This window comes from Protobothrops mucrosquamatus, unplaced genomic scaffold, assembly GCF_001527695.2.
Source record: "Protobothrops mucrosquamatus isolate PMUCROS unplaced genomic scaffold, P.Mucros_1.0 scaffold3, whole genome shotgun sequence".
Lineage (NCBI taxonomy): Eukaryota > Metazoa > Chordata > Lepidosauria > Squamata > Viperidae > Protobothrops > Protobothrops mucrosquamatus.
Window position 1 is genome coordinate 2,395,546 of NW_015386390.1, and position 10,012 is coordinate 2,405,557.

Below are 10,012 nucleotides of genomic sequence, written 5' to 3' on the forward strand. Positions count from 1 at the left end.
ATTTCCAAGCTCAGGTATGTGAAATTCAGACACATCTCTGCTTCTATTTTCCTTTAGTCTTTGAACTTAGTCTTTGAACTGAGTCTGCAAAGAACAACACCTTGCAGTTCTGTAACTGGTTATATTTATGGCAGAAAGTCTGCAACCACTTTGAAGTGCCTTTAAAAAAAAGGAGCTTAGGAAATATTTGATTGATTTTCCTCTTAATATTTATAGACTGTTTCTATTTTATGCTTCTTCCACTACACCATCTGACATTATTTTTCTTGAGCTTTATGTGAGTGCTATGCATTATAGATTAAATTGTATATAATTTGAGCTTCAACGTGTTGATATTAAATCATGTGATAATAGTTTATCCAAAGTCCTTTCATCAGTTTGAAAAATGAAAATGACTCAACGACTTGGAACACTTCTTCCATCCAATAAACAAGGCAGTCATATTTTAATTCTGTCCTGACTATAACTGCTTTGCTTGTTCTTTCTCTCTCCTTTTTCACAGATCATATCAATGACTGTTATACATTAGACAGAAACAATATTTTGGCAAAAACGAAGCAAGGTTGGCTCTGGTAGTCTTTAGGTGGGAATCTAATCTACCAGAAAGCCCACGGTTGTAGGTTAGACTGTGAAGTCAAGGGACCATCTTGGAGAAAGGAAATGACCAACATCCAAGGATATTCTCAATCATCCAGGCAACTGGACTTCCTTGGGTTTTTTTTTTCCTTGAAAATGTTTTGCTTCTTGTCCAAGATGCTTCTTCAATTCTGACTAGGGAATGTATATGTAGTGCAGTGCAGTGCAGTGAGACCTGTGCAGAGCTGTACATTGGGGAAACAAAACAACCACTTCACAAATGCATGGCACAACACAGGAGAGCAAACCCATCAGGATAGGATTCAGCATCTGCCCCTGAAAGACAAAGGTCACTTTTTTGAAGACAGCAAAGTCCACATTCTGGACAAAGAGTGCCACGGGTTTGAAAGAGAGGTCAAAATTGAATAGCCCTCTCTCATCAGAGGTGGTGGTGGGGGATACGACACCACCTATCTCCTGCCTACAACACAGTCCTTTCAGCAGTTCCAAGAAGGCTCCACACCCATTTGCACTCTGATTCAGATGACCCTGAGGACACAGATAAACTCCCAAGTAGCTTCAACAACTCTCAGAAAGAGTGCTAACAACCAGATGACTGCAAGGAATATAAATCCTTCCATTCCCCACCATTCAGTCAGAACCGAAGAAGCTTCTTGGATGAGAAGCAAAATGCTTTCAAGGAAAATCCAAGAAAATCCAGCTGCCTTTTGGAAAAAAAACACCTTTGGAGCAATGATCAATATTTCTACAAGATTACCAAGAAAACTACCTGAATGTGTCTTTGAAATAACCACCAATCAAACTTCTCTGAAAGGAGGGTTTCAGATGCAACCACCATAGTTGGGTTAAATGTGTTAAAATATAGCTAACTGAACCATAGGGTGCATTTTTAGAAGATGGGCTTTCCTGTAACAAAAATAAATTACCCTTACTCAAACAGTGTAGGGTACTTGATTAGCACTAATATCCCAGTCAATCAAGCTTCTGTAATGGTCTTGGGAGACAGGAAGAAAAATTGCAGACTGGACAACTGGTGCATAAAAGGTATCTCAGTCCACACAAGGAAGAGGAACATGGGAAGCATTTTAGAGGGCTCCCTTCCTAGTTTTTCAAAGACTAAGAGAGGAAGGGAGAAATACTTTGGGACTTGCAAGATTCTGATAATATAACCTTACAATAAAGGTAGAGCTGATAATCTTTATTGGACTTCTTCTGTAGATTACATCTGAAGAGCTAGCAGCCTTTTGGTTTGCCTCGTGAAAAGCTGTTCTTGAAGGTTGGGTGCTTTCCAGAATTGTATGGTTAACAGAGAATCTGTAGCTTAAAAAAAAGGATGGCAAAAAATTAAGCATCCCACTTTGTGAAATTGAACTCTGTCTTTGCAGATTCAGGCTATTTGCTGGTATTCTGTTCTTGTTATATGCTCCTCTTTCCATTTTTAACATTTGTCCTGTTTGTCCCTCAGTTTGTCAGAAAGCTCTTTGTGCAACCAGGTTTTGTCTGGAATCTCTTGTTTTTCCTTCTCTGTGGTAATGTTTTTGTTTATGCCTTTAGTATCTCGTTTTTCAGAGTATCCCAAGCATCCTGTACTGTTTTTCCCTCTAAGAGTCCCTTCCTATTCTCTGCTTTAGTTTGTCAAAGATCGACCAAAGTCAGCTAGGTGCTGCCACCAGTTAAGACAATCATTGTAACTCATCATATTCAAAATAAAAGTTTCTTTTTTGGTAGGCTAGACCCGGACCACAAAAGCTGAAAAGACAAGCATAATATTTTGGGCCTTTTAAAGTAGGATGAATATACTATGAAGTAGCAGAAGCAGGGAAAAACTTTCTTCCTTTCCCAACTGCAGTTGTCAATCTTTAACTATGATTTCCTTTCTTTTTTAATATTTGCATCAGCTGGGCTGAAATTGCTACAGATGGATTGGCTATGATCTGATTTATGAGCCTTACTGCACCACCGCAGTAATTTTATGCATATCGCTTCTTTTACAATTACTTTCACAATCATTTCAAAATGACCCTCCCCCAATACCCATTACACACAAACACACACACACTTGTGGGAGGACATCAAGAAGCAATGCTTGCATATTTATCCTTTTCAATGTGAGATTTTCTTTTAAAGACTTTAGGGAATGCAGCTGAACTGCTGGAAATTATTACTATTTTCCCCCAGTAAGTCTTTTTAATGTTCTCATATGGAGGGAGACAGTTGAATTGCTCAGGGTGGTTAGAAGCTTTTATGAGTTAGAACGATCTTATAAACAAACGAAGCTCTTCCTTCAAGCAGACAGGAATATAAGTAGAAGAGATTAATCATAAAAAGATCAAGAATGTTCCTCAGAAGTTGGAATCTTTTTTTTAAAAAATGTTAGAATTTTAAGGATCTGAAATTTCATTTAAGTAGTCCTTGACTTTTTACAACGGTACTGAAAAAAAAAGTGAAAAACGCTCCTGGCAATTACAAATGTTACAGCATCCCCATGGTCACATGATCAAAATTTGGGTGCTTAGCAACCAGCATGTATTGATGACAGATCCCAGGATCACCTGATCACCATTTGCAACCGTCCCAGCTGGCTTCTGACAAGCAACGTTAATGGGGAAATGTGCATTCACTTAGCAACCACATAATTCATTAAGAATTGCGATGAGTCGTTTAACAATTGTGGCAAAAAGGTCATAAAGTTGGGCATGATCCACTTAACAACAACCTTGCTTATTAACAGAAAACCTGGTCCTAATTATGATCCTAAGTTAAGGACCACTTTTAGTGAGTAGTGCCAATATTACAATTTTTCTCCTATGGTAGACCACTTCTAGCCCAGCTCTATGGCCAAAATCAGCCTATTATCAATGGTTTGTTGCAAGTCACTGAGGAAAAAAACAGCTTGTTGTTTCCATTAAAAAAAAAAAACCAGTTCCAGGAAGAGAAGTCATCCCCTAGCACAAGGGTGTCAAACTCGCAACGTCACATGATGTGTCGTTACGTATCGTGACTTTTTTCCATTGCCGGCAATGGGGTGGGCGCGGTTTCGCTATGATGCATATGACCCGTGGACCAGCAGTTTGACACCCCTGCTCTAGCACTTTGAAAGCACCCATATCTATCTGTCCATATCAGCTTTCCTTTACTTGGTGGAAAGAAAGGATGAGAATTGTTGAAAAGATGCTATGCTGGAAAGCTGAACATCCCTAACTTGATCATACAGTGTCCAATTCTCACGAGACATTTCTCTGAAGTAAAGATGGGCACAAATGATCATCCATAATTCTGGAAAATTTTAATTATAAGGATGTTTTCTCCCATTTTTTTCCCAAGGTCAGAAGAATTGATCCAATATTTTTCTCATGCAAAGGACTTCCTCCTGAAAGATGGACATGTTATTTTACAAAATACCACATGAGGGATTCCCTCAGGTAGTCTTCCTTTGAAATTTCAGTCTAACTGGGATAGCAAAGGCCTTTCCTTTCCTTTCCATTTCCCTCACCCTCATAATTTCTCGTCTTCACTTTCCTCTGTCCCTTTCTCCACCAATAAAATGAAATCATAATTGCATTGGGGGGAGGGAATCACACAATTAAAACACTTCAGCTCATCAAAGAAATTAACATAAGAAAGAAACAAAGTATTTTACTGTGAGTTCTACTAATTAAAAGTGACATGAAAGATGGCCCTCACTTCTATGCCCCATAAACAAGCTTCTATCAGTAACGGTGTCTACTACAATTTTAATATTTGGACAAGACGTGTTATGAGCTATGCCTAAAATCAGTTCTTAAATTCTGAAGGATAATAGATGGTAACTTTTGCAAATCTAACAAAATGGATGGCATCAGTTAATATTTTAATACTGTTTTGAATACTAAATTAATATTTTAGTTTTCAGTCAATTAAAATGTCCCTACACTGATTATGTGATGCAGAACATATTGCAGTAATCTAGGCAATAATATTGTCCTAGAATTCTACCACCTATATTTCCACATGTCAGAAGAGATACAACAAGAAAAATCTGAGTTAGAGCATTATTTCACTGGACCACAGATATGTTTTCCTTGGTTGCTAGAAGTCTTCTGAAATTGCATTTGACCCCTTGCCCTTTTCCTCGGCACGCCTTGCCTGCATTACCAATAAAATGTATTGATGTGCCCTATTCAGACCTTGTTTCTCTAGGACAAAATGGAAACCATGATCTATGGCAAAGCTCATCATGGTTTGTAAAGCATGAAATCAGAGGCATGTGACAGAGAAAACAGTTACTGGTACACAAATTTAAAACTTCAACAAGGCCTTTATTGGAGCTATATCTCTTTACAGCCTCGACATATTGTCAGGGCTGACAGTTTTCATGTTTGACAGGAACAAAATGACACCGGTCCTTTAACAAATTTTCCCTTTCACTCAGCAAGAAGGAAAGAGACACACATATGAGTTGACAGTGAAAGGTCTTAAAAGGGAGACTTCAAGGATGAAGATATTCAAACTGCCAATGGTCCAATCCTTAATTCTAGTTATATATACGCTGCCAGTCTTCACTGGTTACATGCACTCTTATATCTACACACACACACACACACCTAATGTGAACTGATTTATGTGCACAATCAGCCATTCTGGACATGCCCTTGCGAATACAGGTATTCTCCAAGGGATCTTGGCTATTGTGCTTATCTCAGCTGGTTTACACTTAACAAAATGAATAATCTTCAAAAACCTTTACAGATTAGACAGATGCATTCCTTTTGACTGGAGAATTCCCATATTGCTTTGAAAGTACGCAAAAGGTTATACATACTGTCCTGGAACAGCATTAATTTTTCTGGATATATCTACTTTTTCCTGACACTTGTTGATGTGACAACAAGAAACAATGGATAGAAACTAATCAAGGAGAGAAGCAACCAAGAAAAATTTCCTGACAGAACAATTAATCAGTGGAACGACTTGCCTCCAGAAGTTGTGAATGCTCCAACACTGGAGATTTTAAAGAACAAATTGGACAACCATTTGTCTGAAATGGTATAGGGTTTCCTTCTTGAGCAGAGGTTGGACTAGAAGACCTCCAAGGTCCCTTCCAACTCTGTTATTCTGTTCTGATCAGTAAAATGGACAGTATTATGTACATTCTCTGTAATTCCTGGTGAATATGCATAGCGACTAATTTTATACCCAGTAGACACTCTACTCCTAACAGACAAACAAACATGCATTTTCATTTTTTTAAAGATTGTCTGTCCTAAGTTTTAGGAAACATGCTGTGCTTCTGAAAAATGTGATATTTTAACCAGGGGAAACTCACTAAGCCATGAAGCTTATTGGGTGCCCATGCCTCAGTTGCAGGTCTAGCCTACTTCATGGGGTTATTTTGAAGCTTGCATGAAGAAATCTCATACAGATTAACGGGGGTACCATTAAAAGTGCAAGATAGAAATAGAACTGGTGACATGCATAATAAATTCTTAAAGTTCCACTTACTTATTTCCTTGTGGAGAAACATCCTAAATGATCAGATCACAGTCTGTATTCCATTCCACATTATTCCTACGCTTCATTTCTGCCATGGGGGCTTTCCAAGGTGTTAGTAAGAATTGCTTCAGCAGTAATGAGAGCAAAGATCAATGGTTTTCCCATCCTTCTTAGATTGACTGGATTTGATCACACCTGCTTGATCTAAAAACTCCATGACTGACAACATGTAGAGTCGAACTTAGGCCTTACCTGTTTCTGATTGAGTTATTGATCCGACTTCAGAGAGCATGACCTGGATTTATCCTTTCACACTACTTTGGTCTTCTGGTCAAAGAAAAAGATAGTTAATCAGAGAACAACTCTTCTCATATGTTTTAAGAAACAAAGCTGACTTTGATTTTCACTGCACGAAGGACCGACTTTGTACAACACACGTATCCAGTCTGGAGAGCCATGTGGTTGATGATTAATATTCTCACCAGACTTTTTCATTTCAACCATAGTGTTTTGAGAAGTGTCTCTTGATTTGTTTTACTGTTCTTCACAAGCTATTTTCTCAATTCTCTTACTATTCAAGAGATGCATTGTTGACTCTTTCTTTCTTTGAAAACCTGTTGTGTGTTTTTTTCCAAATGTCGTCACAATATAGATTTGTATAAAGGAATGATAAAATGTGTTGTTTTATTTTCAGTTTCTTACCTAGTGATTCTCAGTGTGGATTTGATTTTTTCAGAAGTCACCCACTGAATTCATACTTTTACTGAGTTGTCCGCCAAAACCTTCTCTTCTGCTGAACAGCCCCCATCTAACACTTCATCAGCATTTATGTGAAGTTAAGATCTTTTACCCCAATGTTGCTTCTTTACAATGGCTTACAGTGCATAATATTTGTCATTGGAACGGTCATTGTTCTAGTTTGGGGAGATTTTCTTGTCCCTTTTGCAGAAGACCCTAGAAATATAAGCTTACAAATTATTTATTGCTTTTTAACTTGCTGTTTTCAGGATCCAATCTGGGTGGGTCACTGGGACCAGAGGTTTAGTCATCCAAGTTTTTGGACTTGTGCTGAAGCCCATCTTCAAGGAACTTCTTGCTGTTTTCAGCATACCACTTCATAGGTTGCGGTTTTAAAATATTTCAGGACACCCTGAGAAGCCATTATTTTGCAAGGCACTTAAATTTTATTTAAGTGAAATCATCAATAACGTATACAAAGAAGGGTTACAGGAATTGAGTATGTCTAGTTTGAAGAAGGACTCGGGTGACATGAAAGCAGTGTTCCAATATTTGGGGGGCTCCCACCAATAGTGGGATTCAAATATGTGAACAACCAGTTCTCTGTATGGATGCCGGTTCCAGAAGTGCATTCTGAACTTGGGCAACAAAAAATTAGCTATTGATTCTGCCGAAGTGGTGTGAACCAGCTGAATCCCACCACTGGCTCCCACAAAGAATAGGGAGTCAACCTCTTCTCCAAACCACCTGAAGGCAGAACCAGAAGCAATGGATGAAAACTAATCAAGGAGAGAACCAACCTAGAACTAAGGAGAAATTTCCTGACAGGGAGAACAATTAATCTGTGGGAAGACTTGCTTTCAGAAGTTGCGAGTGCTCCATCGCTGGAGGATTTTAAGAAGAAACTGGACAGTCATTTGTCTGAAATGGTATAGGGTTTCCTGCTTGAGCAGGAGATTGGAGTAGAAGACTTCCAACGTCCCTTCCAATTCTGTTATTCTGTTAGATGCCTTTTTAAAAGAGAACACAATATGATTCTGGTTAAAAGAAAAATCCACACACCTGGATAAGGCTGGATTGTTATTCTTGCTAGGGATTTTAGGATGCCCGCGAAGATGGCAAGACAGCAGTGGGCAGTTTCTGAGGCAGGATGGCTGTTGTCAGGCACAGCTGACCAAGTGTGCCCCCTCACAGTTTCAGTGTGTCAAGATGTTTCTTGTTTCAGTGCAATCCCTCTTGTTCATTAGTTTTAATACTGATGGAAAGCAACTTTAAATCACTCTTTAGAGGGATCTGCCGTGAGACATGCCAGCTGTGTGCCAGATGAAGGAGTTGTACTGACATGTTGGGCTGGCAAAAAAAAATATGCCGCAGAGACAGATTTAAAGTCACTGGAAAGATAATTACTTTGCACTCACCGATTAGCCATAGGAAAGAAAGACATTATCTTCTGCTTTCATTAGGAAGACAATTCTTTTTCTCAGTCCAACTCAGATGTTCCCACTGATTTATGTGCGCCAATATGTATGTAATTTTACACGGTTATGGATTTGGAAATTCAGAGGGAAAACCCCATGAGCTTCCAAAAATGGTAAATACTTAATTGGGGAGAGGGGTGGAGCTGTGTGTGTAGGTAAGCTGACCTTTATTAGGTCAAACTATTTGTCTACCTGATATGTATTGTCTACTATGAGCTCTAACAATATTGCAGGGGCTGACAAAGAGAGTCATTCATATTATCCTGATCTGTTTCACAAATCACAGCAGGACAAAAAGAATAAAATCTCTTACAGGCAGTGATCTGGGGCCGTGTTGCCACCCTGCTATGAATCCATTCGCTTCCTCCTCAACATGAAGCAAGGAAGGATATTTGGATTGTAGTGACTGTTTCAAGGTATAGGCAGGCCTCGACTTACAACCTTTTGTTTAGTGACCATTCAGAGTTACAACCGCACTGAAAAAAGTGACTTATGGCCATTTTTTTTCACACAACCACTGCAGCATCCCCATGATCATGTGGTCAGAATTCAGACACTTGTCAACTGGCTCATACTTATGGTGGTTGCCATGTCCCAGGGTCATGTGATCCCCTTTGGTGACCTTCTGGCAAGCAAAGTCAATGGGGAAGCCAGATTCATTTAACAACCGTGTTACTTACTTAACAACTGAGGTGATTCACTTAACAACCGTGGCAAGAAAGGTCGCAAAATGGGACAAAACTCACAACTGTCTCACTTAACAACAGAAATTTTGGGCTCAATTGTGGTCATAAGTCAAGGACCACCTATACTTCCTATTTGGGTATTTTTATGACGGAAATGCTTACAATATCTTGGGTGTGGCACATGGTGGGGAAATAAGCGTTTTTAATTGTTTGATCTGGTGTTAGAATGTAGCCAGCTTAGGAATGGTTTGATCCAGCCTTTGGTCTCATGGATGAATACCATTATATAAGGACGCTTGAGGACTCAAACGACATATTACTTTATGACATGGCGTGACAGTTGTTTCTTTTTACTCAGTAAGTTCAATAAGTAACAATATTTATTATTTTTTAAATATTTTATTATTTTTTTATAATTACAAATCTTTAGTGTTTAGTAAAGTAAAAAAAATAAGTAACAATACTTATCTCAAAAAAAGTTAAGCCTTCCCTTTTACTACTTGTATATAACACCCATCATCCCCATGAATAAGGATTAAAATGAAGGAGAAAAAAGAGCTTCAATTTCTACAAATTTCCTGAACCTATTGTGAGCTGGAACAGAGCTAGTTTTTCTAAAAGGTGACTACAGAAACTCATGCCTTAAGAAACGAGCACATACAAAAATACGTTGTCTTATTCATTCATGCATACATATCTACATAACCTACAATCACTGGCAGTGAACACAGGACTAAGAAACAACAAACACAGCAACAACAAAAAAGGAAAACACAAATGATAGTGACAATAATATTAAACAGTAACAATGCACTGGCACGCGAGGACATTCCAACCCAAATCTCCCACAGAGCGGGCCTCCTCAGGGTGCCGTCGGCCAAACAGTGTCGGCTGGCGACCCCCAGGGGGAGGGCCTTCTCTGTGGGAGCCCCCACCCTGTGGAATGAACTTCCCCCAGAGATCCGGATTATTCCGGATCTCCCCTCCTTCCGCCGTGCCCTCAAGACATGGCTTTTCCATCAAGCGGGATTGGCCTAGGGG